Here is a 12128-nt window from a genome sequence, read left to right on the forward strand (position 1 = left end):
AAACTTAAGCAAGATTAAGGGAAAGAAATAGGATGAGCAGCCATACTACCTCACTAAGATGCTTGCAAGAGATATCCCTCACCTATCCTTCCCAAACTTTAGCACCCCAAGCTTCTTAAGGTCCCAATTTAGAAGTTAATCGGTTTAGATTTCTTGATTCTTCACTCAAATGAGCTAAACTCAAGATGAAAATGGAATTTTCTTCCTCTTGTTTTCTCCCTCAATGTCACAGCTGGAATGGCAGAATTAAGGAGCAATTGAAGTGATTTTTGTTGATAAATATGAAAGAAATTGGTTGGTCAACAACCTTGGGATGGCCGCCACTTGTCACCATGAGATTAACTTTCAAAATTTTTTCTTTTCCTTGGTTTTTCTAGTCAATATTTTCGGCCAACAAGAGCTGATTAAGCGGCTGATATTTTGCATTAATATCAATGATATTTTATGGTAAGAAAGTGGTGGTCAAATGGTGTGTTCAATCGGGTAGTGAACGATACCCGTCGGTTCAAGCCGATTTTCCTTAAATCGTGTATACTAGGGTTTTAACTTATAATTAACTAATTTATTATTATCACTTCTAATCACACACTTAACATCATCTAAAACTCACTCTTAATCACTAAATTTGATACACACTCCGTACCGAATAATCATATTACGAAAAGGCGTAAAAATTCTAATTTATGATAACGAGAAAACGAAATAAAAAATCCTTGATTCTATGTTTATTTGCACTTATTATAGGGGTGAATGAGTAGTAGGGTTATTATAAAGTAATAAATTCCAAAATAAAAGGGAATTTTAAGGAAAATATATAGAATTTTAAAAGTCCTCACACTCTTTCCCCCTTAAGAGAATTTCGACCTCAAAATTCATACCTTCCGTTGCCTTAGATGACTCCGGCGCTTGTTGCTTGTCTAAGACATATACCTTTGCTGGTACTTTTGTTCGGTTCCCTCTTTCATTCACTTGTTTCGATTTGGTTCAATTCACTTGTTGGGCACTATTCTCTCGGGGCTATTTTTTTGGGCAATTGCCAATTTGATGATTGCCACTCCCACAAATCAAACACTTTCGCCCTTTCCTCCAGCAATCATTTTCAGTGTGATTTGCCTTCCCACAGTATCCACAGGCCACGTGGGATGCCACTGTTTGGCCTTCTCGAGAAATCCCCTCATGTTCTCTTTGACTTTCTTTTGTAGATCCTTCATCTAGTGCTCCTAATGTCCATGGTGGATGAGGTAAATGGTTCATTTTTTGCACTTTGGAGGGTGTTATCTTTTCTCTAGGTTCTTCAGGTATGCTACTAGATGCACCTCTTTTTCGTGTTTGAAAAGATTTTACTTGTGCTTTCGCATCCTCAATTCTCTGCGCTTTCTCGAGAGATTCCGTAAAAGTATTAACTTGAACCGCCGCTAAAGCTTCCTGGATTTTCAAATTCAAGCCTTGTATGAATCGTCTTACTCTCCTTCGCTCTGTAACCACTAATTCGGAAGCGAACTTAGACAGTTTAGTAAATTTAGTCTCATATTCGGCCACACTCTGGGTTCCCTGACTCAATCCAATGAACTCATCCTCTCTCCTTTCTTGGACCAAAGGTGGGAGGTAGTTCTCGTTAAATTCCCTTATAAAGTTCACCCATGTCCATGCAGTCTGTTCTCTCTCCCACTTTGCCCTAATAACATTCCACCATATTCGGGTCGGTCCTTCGAATTGGAATACAGCAAAGTTCACCTATCTTTGCACCGTGTAGTTCAAGGCTGCGAAGATGTTAATCATTGCCTCTAACCACTGTTCAGTTACATCTGGATCAGGCCCTCCAAGGAATTTAGGAGGTACAAATTTTTAAAACCGCTCCATAACCCTATCCTCTCCTATCTCGGTATTCTGGGGTTGATTCACTGGCATTTGACCTTGTTGATCTACCAATTGCCCTAGAATATTTGTCATTTGTTGGATCGCCGTCGCTACTTGGTCTCCTGCCTTAACCCCCGGCCCACGATCTTGCTCAGCTGCTGTTTCTTTTTCATTTCTTCGTTCTTGAGCTTGCCTAACCCCACGGTCCCGAATAGCTCCACGTCCGCAACTACGCCTCCCCTCCATACCCTTTTTCTCTCTCTTTTTTTTTTCAAAAGGTGATTTAGTATTTAACAAAGTAAATTGACTAAAACAACAAGATATAACACACCAAATTCACAAAGTTACATATCAAGTTGAACAAAAACAAAATCAAGTACGGCAAATACTATACACGTTAGTATTAATATGCCACAAGCCAAATACATACGATAACAATACAGAGGTAAAACAAAAGAAAACACGACATACCGTTCCACACTCGATTAAAATATTCCCCATCCCATCTCTCACTTCTCTTACCATCCGAACTAGACGTCCGTTAACCCCTAGCACTTACTCTCACCAAACATTAGCCAATTCCTGTTCCCCGCAATAAAGATCGCAAGTCTTTAGTATTGCCCTCAACTCTCGCTTACTCGGGTACAAGAATTCGAGATAATTCACCACTCGAGTTGGCCAGTCCCAAGAGTAAACTATCTACAATCGAGATTCCTACCTGACGTACATATCTATTGTTTTCAAGTACCATGAGAGAGATTTAAGACCTATAACAATTCATGATTCATAATTTATGCTCAAAAGAGCACTTAATCCTTCATACTTATTCACGAAATCAGAACCATAACACCACTTGGCCCAAACTCACTCCGCGCAGAGATCACGCGAAGTGGCTCTGATACCACTTGTGACAGCTCCATCTTCCCCTAAGGTGAACCAAAGGATTTGGCGGACCGCCAGCCCATCTCTCGCTAGGACTCGATCGCTCTCATCAAGTGAAATAAGATATAACCTCGAGACTAAACGAAAAATAATTCTCAAACTTGAAACATATACTTACATTCATATCCATCTCAAACAGAAATACAATCCCAATTAGAACAAAAGGTTTAAGTTCTTACTACATCCAACCTTATCCAAGCACTAGCACGAGAACAATAAAAAAATTAAAATTTCAAAAAACTAGACCAAGCTAGTCTGCACAGGACTCACGCCCTCGCTCACATCCCCTGTAAGGAAAACAAAGCTAACGGAATGAGCTAAAAGTCCAATGAGGTTCCATATACATAGCCAAATAATTAAACTAGAACATTAATCATGTAATAACAAGTAATCTAGAAAATATTTACAATATAAAATAATGATAATACATTCATTAAAAAGATACATGCTCACATGGAGCCCTTCATTCATTCATTCCACCAACCATTTCCTTATTCCTCCAGCACTAAAAATAATTTCATTTGTAAGTGAAAATCTCTCCATTGTTCTTGCCATTCATTCATTTATTTCATTTTCCCCCTATTGGACACTGGCCAGTCTCCACCAGATTTCGTGATTATACTCGAGTATACCAAACATTAACCCAGACTCACTAATCGCCCGACCAAATCCGCTTCTGGCTCGAGTCGACCGGCAACGAAAGGCAAGGGTCCAGTTCAGCCAAAAGGCTTACATTCATGTACAAGTAGTATTTAAACATTTAATCATTCAATCATTGTAAATTTCACATTCATTTAGGTCGAGTGCGATAAAGTACACACTCGCCTAGCAAAATTCATTTTTAGAAATCATTGAAAACATTTAACATTTAATCCAACATTCACAAATAGTCACATAGTCACAACAATCCACATAGTCATTGGAAACATAACGTATAAAGAACACTCACCTATTTAAGCAAAATAACGTCCAAAGTTTCCTTCCGGATAATACTCTCAATCACTAAGGAACCCTAATAATAACCAAGAGAAAATATTACAGTTAAACCATCTAAAGTTTAGGTGAACCAAAGAAAATCCGAATAACTACTAGTACAAAATATAAGTATAGTTTTGGAAGTGAAAAGAGTATATTTAAACCAAAGGACATGAGTAAAATATTTGTAAAACTTGTGCTCACTCGTAAAACTTTGAAATCTCCATTTGAGTCGAAGAAATGGAGAAACGTATTTCTATTAGTCGTAAATTTCATTTTTTCAAGGGTACAAGTTTCGGTCAGATTCTAACTTTTATACCTCTAAGAAAGAAGACTTGAATACCTTAGATGATTCAAGTTAGTTTCATCCTCAACCCTTACTCAAGTCGCGAGTACATCTACCTAGCTCTCGAGTGTAAATTTGGGCAGCACGCCCTTTGTATTTACCAATTTTCCAGCCATTTATGGCTTCTTTATTTTCCTCAATCAGTCCCAAAGTCACACACAGATAGTCTCGTTATAATAGCCATTCAATAGGCTCAATGTCATACAATTACAAAATCAAGATAGAAAAGTGATCGGAAATAAGGTTTAAGACATAGAACAAAAAAATAGGTTCGACGTCTCTTAGCGTATTGGTCACAACCGAAGCTACGCTTATCGGATTGGGGTAAAATTTATACTATTTCGAAGCTAAGCCAAAGGCCTACAACTTTTATGAAGACAACTCAGCCCGGTTCATAGTTTATCTAGGTCGAATTTACAGATTACAGAACCAGAATTTCACTGTCAGGCTGGATAACAGCACTGGGTTCAAATGACAATAAATCAGGCTACACAAATCCGATTGAGGTGTTTTCAGATGCGTTGGAAAGCTAAAACATAAGACTAAAATTTTGTGTTTTGGATAACTGCTAATTTAATACAGATCTAGGTGAAAAATGAAGCCAGAATGATGAAATGTCAAAACTGTCCGCAAAACTCTACCTATGGCAGTCAAGGGTATTTTTATCATTTCACATTTTACAGTGCTCGAATTGAGCTATAATTTTACAAACAGTTATAAAACATCATTTCCTACAACTTTCATGTTTTAAGCTAAACCCAATTCGGCCTCCATCATGGCCGAATAGAACTGGTCAGAACAGGGCAGTGTAAGAACTCAAATCTGGAATTTAATGAATTTAAGGTGTAAACTTCACATTTCTAGCTTGAACCACTACTTCAACCTCCGATACAAGATTATAGACACCATATGCCATCTAAACAATAAGATATACAATTGAGCAATTCAAAACTCTAACTCACAAATCCACCACCATAATTATCAAAACTACTAAAATAGCTATCATTAATCAAGAATCTAAGTTGCTACACAACTTAAGCAAGATTAAGGGAAAGAAATAGGATGAGCAGCCATACTATCTCACTAAGATGCTTGCAAGAGATACCTTCACCTTTCCTTCCCAAACTTTAGCACCCCAAGCTTCATAAACTCTCAATTTAGAAGTTAATCGGTTTAGATTTCTTGATTCTTCACTTAAATAAGCTAAACTCAAGATGAAAATGGAATTTTCTTCCCCTTGTTTTCTCCCTCAATGTCACGGTTGGAATGGCAGAAATAAGGAGCAATTGAAGTGATTTTTGGTGATAAATATGAAAGAAATTGGTTGGTCAACAACCTTGGGATGGCCGCCACTTGTCACCATGAGATTAACTTTCAAAATTTTTTCTTTTCCTTGGTTTTTCTAGTCAATATTTTCGGCCAACAAGAGCTGATTAAGGGGCTGATATTTTGCACTAATATCAATGATATTTTAATGGTAAGAAAGTGGTGGTCAAGTGGTGTGTTCAATCAGTAGTGAATGATACCCGTCGCTTCAAGCCGATTTTCCTTAAATCGCGTATACTAGGGTTTTAACTTATAATTTACTAACTTATTGTTATCACTCCTAATCACACACTTAACATCATCTAAAACTCACTCTTAATCACTAAATTTGATACACACTCCGTACCAAATAATCACACTACGAAAAGGTGTAAAAATCCTAATTTACGATAACGAGAAAACGAAATGAAAAACCCTTGATTCTATGTTTATTTGCACTTATTATGGGGGTGAATGAGTAGTAAAACTATTATAAAGTAATAAATTCCAAATAAAAGAGAATTTTAAGGAAAATATAAAGAATTTTACAAGTCCTCACAGTATCATAACTTGATTAGTTTTTAAATAACCTAATTTACCCTCTCTTAGATTGTTTTCGATCCTTATAATATTAATCGATAATGAAAAGATAATGAAAATAATTATAAAGAGATTGAATCAGAAAACTTACATTATTAATTTTGAATCCTTGATTCAAAATCTCTTTTAAAGATGGAGTACAAAGAAATTAATTTTGTGAAAGAAACTTAGAAAGAAACTTCTTAAAGGAAACAACTCTCTCAAATTCACTTTGTTTCTCTCTTTGAATCTATTGAGTATTTATAGAACAATAAATTACAACTAAAGTTTCATTTCATCTAGATTTTGAGAATATTTTTCATTTAAATTTCATTTGAGTGTGGCTCCTATTTGCTTTTGCCTAATATCTCTATTTTTTTTAAAAAGTTTGAGTGCTATCGCTTTTCTCATTCACATAGGTCTTGAATGTTGTCATCTTTTGTCGGTCATTAAATTTCACATGGGTCTTGAGCACAAGATCCTCTAAAAGAATCCATTATAGAACCTACAAAAGATTTTGATTGTTCTTTGTCTTTTAGTTTTGTCTTTAGAAATTCCACATATTGCTATAGTACGTCAAGATTTTCCATCATTTTGAATAAGGTGCAAAAGCAAATTATAAGTGTAAAATCATGAAACTATTTTACAAAACTACTTATCCAAATGTGCGACATATAGGGCAAAAAAGCAAATTTGTACTCTATATTTTGCATATATTTGCAAAATTGCACACTGAAGAAGGAGATACTATCATTTGAGAATAAGAAGTTGATGGCTGTTCTGTGACGACCCCATCTCCCCTTAAAGCGTACCCAAGGGTTTGGCGGACCGTCTGCCCAACTCTCACCAGGACTCACTTACACTGTCACGAAATTTACAAAGTAACAACCTCAACAATAAGAGCAATATTAATTACAACCCTAAACATATACAATCGTGGACATCAAATGCCCATACAACCTGTAAATACAACCGAGGAGTTAAACTTATAAAATAAAATCAAACAAGCCTGCGAGAGAGTTAAGAAGTGCCTACGCTAGTAACTAACAAAACTTAGACAAAGTCTATGTCTTCTCTAATTCCCACTCTTACGTTCTTACCCCTATAAGGAAAACAAATTTATGGAATGATATCATTCACAGGATATTAAGAAACAAGTTAAACCCGAATAGATCATGACCTAATATATATATAGTAAAGTAGGTAATCAGATAGATCATGCAATTGTGTATGGTAAAGAACACGTTCATGTCAAAAGATATAGTCTGCTCTCAGGAGCAGGTTCTACAGCAGTTTGTCCAGGGTCCGTTGACTCTTCATCAATCACGAAATTATAATGTCCATAGGTTACCACTAAACGTCAATCTCCGTCCACCAATCATTCTCCTACCTGATCCGAATGCCAATCAAGTACCCAAGATTTGTTAATCTTCTAGACCAAATCCTTGTCAGTTCGATTCGACCAACTAGCCATGGGTTAGGCTTATAGCCCCAAGTATTCAAGTATTCATAATCTAGGTTTCAAGTATTCAAGATCTAGGTTTCAAGTATTCAAATATTCATGATTTGGGTTTAAAGCCCTAAATATTCAAGTATTCACGAGTGGAGTCGTTGGCTGTGATCTAACGCTCACGCAAGTAAAAATTGGAGACGTTAACTGTCACCTAACGCTCTGTATTCAAGCATGTCACGAGTTCAAGTCATAAATTCAAGTCACGAGTAAACAGGTTAGGAATTTCGTCCTTCACCTAAGGTTGCCCAACTTACCTGACTGCTCTAACACTGGTCTCAAACAAGAGGTCCAATGAGGGCTCAGTTCAGTAGTTACCGACCTACATTCACGCATATGCATAAGTAACTCAAGTTCCAACTTACCCGACGTCTCGGATAAGGGTCCAAAGGCCTAGTTCAACCGCTGCAAGAAGATATACAGCCAGTCTACAATCATGCACATGTACATGCACACAAGATTAAGTATTTCAAATCAAGATATAGGTCACTTGTAAATCAAATTTCTTGTATATGCATGAACAGGACATCAGAAGTTTAGTCGAGTTAGGTTAAGTACGATAAAGTACACACTAGCCTTAGAAATGGCAAATCAAGTGTCTTACAATTTTAGCAACAGGTAGCATGGAACATGCAGTTGGAACACTCACCGATTCAAAATAGAGCAACGTTAAACATTCGTTTCCGAGTTACGCTCGTGTTCACCGCCATACCCTAAGAGCAACTAGGATAAAAATATTATTGTCTAACCATCCAAAGCTTAGGTGAACCAGTTCACATTTGGACTCAACTATGAGTCATACACCTATCCAAGTTGGTCTCTTAAATTCACAAGGGTTCAAAAACAAATTTGAAGGTGCAAATCAAGAAAAAAAAATCCAAGTACATACTAGGGCAATGATTCAACTATGGTTTTGGAGTAAAAGGAATGCATTTGGACCCAAAAACGTGAGCAGCCAAAGAGTTCCACATTTCATTTCATTGCTGGAAATGTATCATACGATCCTCCAAACAAGAAGTCCAGCCACAAAAGTCGAGATTTTCACCATAAAAACTCACATTCTTGCTAAGATTAAAGTGTTTTAAGATATATGGAGTCAAGATATATCAATATATAGCCAAAGTTTTAGATGTAATGTTCGAAACATCTCAGCTTCTCTCCTACGAGTTCTAACAAAAAAATTCCAGCAAGCATCATTCCTTTGAAAAATCATACCTTGAGTTATAAATATCAAAAAATCATACAACTTGCCCCATTAAAAACTAGACTCGAAGCACTAACAATCTTTGGAAGACACCTCAAAGAGATTCAATTCATAAATTGGTCCAAATTGAGCCGCAATCTACTACAACATTCCAGTTTTTACTTGTGCAGGGCAAAATTTTCAGTCAACTTTGTCAATTTTCTGGTGTATATATAAAATGAACCATAGCTCAAATTTAAAATGTTAGAAATCTCTATGAGTTTAGTTTCAAACGCAAGAAATGAAATTCAATTTCAACTTTTCTATACGAAATTATAGCAAATTTTCCAAAACTGCGCAGAGCTTCCTGCGAAATTTCCAGATTGCTAATAATGGTGAGAAAATGCTGCTTTCACTAACAAAACCTCACTCCCTTGACTCAAGTTCAACATACACTTGTAGTATAAAGTCTCATAAGGTGTTTTAAGTAAAATTGAACTTTAAATCATCATGAAATTTTGGAAATCAAGTCTAAACATTCAGCCTCTATTTTCGGCCAGCAAGCACATGGTTTCTTAATTGTTTTTTCAATCATTTCCTCAACCAATTTAAAAGCTTAATTTCAAGGCAAAATAATCTCAATCAAAACTACATGTTATAGGGAACAAATGATACATGTTCTAAGTCACAATAGCTCATCAAATTTAACATATATATGGTGCATAACCAACTATGTCAAGGCTAGAAATTTTTTTACCCTAAGTTGAAAATTACAACTAAAGTTGGAAAAGTCTATAACAAAGCTAAAAATTTGTACTAAAACTGGAAATTTCTCAAGGCATGACTAAAGTTTCATAACAAAGCTGGAAATAATATCTCAAAGCTGGAAATTTCCAATAAAAGATGGAAATAACAAACTACTACAAAAAACTATAAAATCTTCCATAAAATTTACTACAAACAAGTCATAATCTCATTCAAATGCAGGATTAAAGAGAAAGAGAAGTTCCTTGCCAAGAGTACCTTCAAACCTTAAGGTGAATAGCAAACTATAGCTTTTCTTTCCCCAAAATCATTCCACACCAGCCACCTTCGTTCCTTGTTGCAGTCTCCTATAGATTGGTTTAGGGTTCTAAGTTGATTCTCGCACAAAATCTTTCTTGGAATCAAGATGAAACTTGAAGAAGTTTTTCCTCTCTTCTCTCTTCTCTCTCTCGGCCAAACTAGCAGAAAATGAAGTGTTTGTTTGGGTAAAAATGGAAGATAAATGTTAAGGAAGTCTTGGTCAAGGTTGGCCTTGATTGCCGACACTTGGCACCTAACGATTTCTCCCTTTTTTGTTTTTCTTTCCTCTCTCTCTTTGTTCCTTAAATTCGGCCATGATGATGAAAAATGGAAGGATAAATGGTTAAATTTGTAGGATAACTACTAAGAAAAGTCTTGGTCAAGATTGACTAAAAGTGTGACACTTGGCGGCATGAGGTTTCATTCCTATCCCTTGGTCTCTCTTGTGCTTCTAATAACTAATCCATCTTGTGTTCCTCTAATTCACTCTTAACACTTCTAATCACATAATTCTTCTAGTACCACATCCATTCTCATCCACCAAATATAATGTGCACACCTCACTAATCGGTCACACTATCTTAATGTACTACGAAACTTAACATGTACCAAATTATAAAAGAAAAGATAAAACTCTCAACTCTATCATTAAAGTATCTAAGAAATTAATGCAAGTGATTTAAACCAAAAGAAAATATAAATTAGCTTATTGAAAAATAAGAGAAATTATAAGAAAAATATAAAATAATTTTCGGATCCTCACATGTTCTCTATAAGAATAGAATCAAAGAAGTATAAAACCATTAGGGTCATGTATTATTTAAGTAACTTCTTGTCTTGCTAAATTTTGCGGTGGTTGTGGATCTTGAAATTGAAATTGTTGAGGGATAGTTATTTCATTCCATTTGGGTCTTTTAGATGTAGATACAGTAGACGTTCAATTTCAATATGTAATAAAATAGTTTCATCTTTTGAAGTGGGAGTCATATTAAACTTTGGATTTAACTGAGAAGATAATAATCTAAAATAAACTCGATAAATAATAGCAAATTTTTTAATCTTTCGAGTTTTTCTCTTTGTAAATGCATATCTAATACTAATGAATCATTTATTAAAGGGTCTGTAAAATCAACAGAAAAATTTAGAGCAGTTAAAATAGATTGGACCATTATAAACATTTTGTTTGAATTATAGCAAGCAATAAAGATTTATATTTTTTAAGTCTTTTATCTCTTAAGGCCAAATAAATAGGAGCGTCTAATCCCATACAAACTAGTGGCTTTATAGCTACTTGAATTAGGCCAAAATGAATATATCTAAATCCTTTATTAATATATTTTTGTGATGACATTTCACAAAACAAAGCAATTTATTGAAATTCTTCTTGAATCGAAATGGTTTCTTCTTGAGTTTTTGTTAAAAATGTTGTTTTGAAATCTAATGATCCTATTTTATATATAGTTTCTACTCTTTCTTCTGGTATAGACCAATTTGGATAATTAATTGGCAAATGAATTTCATTACTCTGAACTATATTTGATTCTTTGAATTAGATCCTAAAAGCATTCTTCTAATCTTTGCAGCCGTAATCAATTGCTTATTATATTAGATTACATATGCAGTCATGTTCTAATTGGAACAACGGGAACACTATGTTTGGAACACCCTATTTCATAAGGGCTTACCAAGGGCCTTACAAATTTATCAATGTTTTACCAACATTAAATCATGCAAATAGTATGCAATGCTAATAAAAATAAACATGATTGAATATAGAGGCAAATTTCTAAAGGAATGTAACCCAACTATTTTTCGATTCTAACTTGACTTTGATACCAAGTCGAGTCTAGTAGATGATGATGACATTTTAATGGATAATGGAATGATAATGAAAATAACGTATAAAGAGATTGAATCAAAAAACTTACTTCATTAATCTTGAATCCTTGATACAAAATCTCTTTTGAAGCTTGAGTACAAAGAAATTAACTTTGTGAAAGAAACTTAGAAAGAAAACTTCTTACAGGAAACAACTTTCTCAAATTCACTCTGTTTCTCTCTTTGAATCTATTAACTATTTATACAACTATGAATTACAACTGAATTTTCATTTCACCAGCATTTCATCTGAATTTCAACAGTATATTTCATTTAAATTTCATTTGAACGTGACTTTTATTTGTTTTTGTTTGATATCTCTGCTTTTTCAAAAGTTTGAGTGTCGTCACTTTTATTGTTCACATGGGTCTTGAATTTTGTCAATCATTAAATTTTACATGGTCTTGAGCACATGGTCCTCCAAAAGATCCGATTTGAACCTGCTGAAGATTCTGCTTGTTCTTTATCTTTTTATTTTATCTTTAGAA

The sequence above is a fragment of the Coffea eugenioides genome, chromosome 7 (assembly GCF_003713205.1).
Source record: "Coffea eugenioides isolate CCC68of chromosome 7, Ceug_1.0, whole genome shotgun sequence".
Taxonomy (NCBI): domain Eukaryota; kingdom Viridiplantae; phylum Streptophyta; class Magnoliopsida; order Gentianales; family Rubiaceae; genus Coffea; species Coffea eugenioides.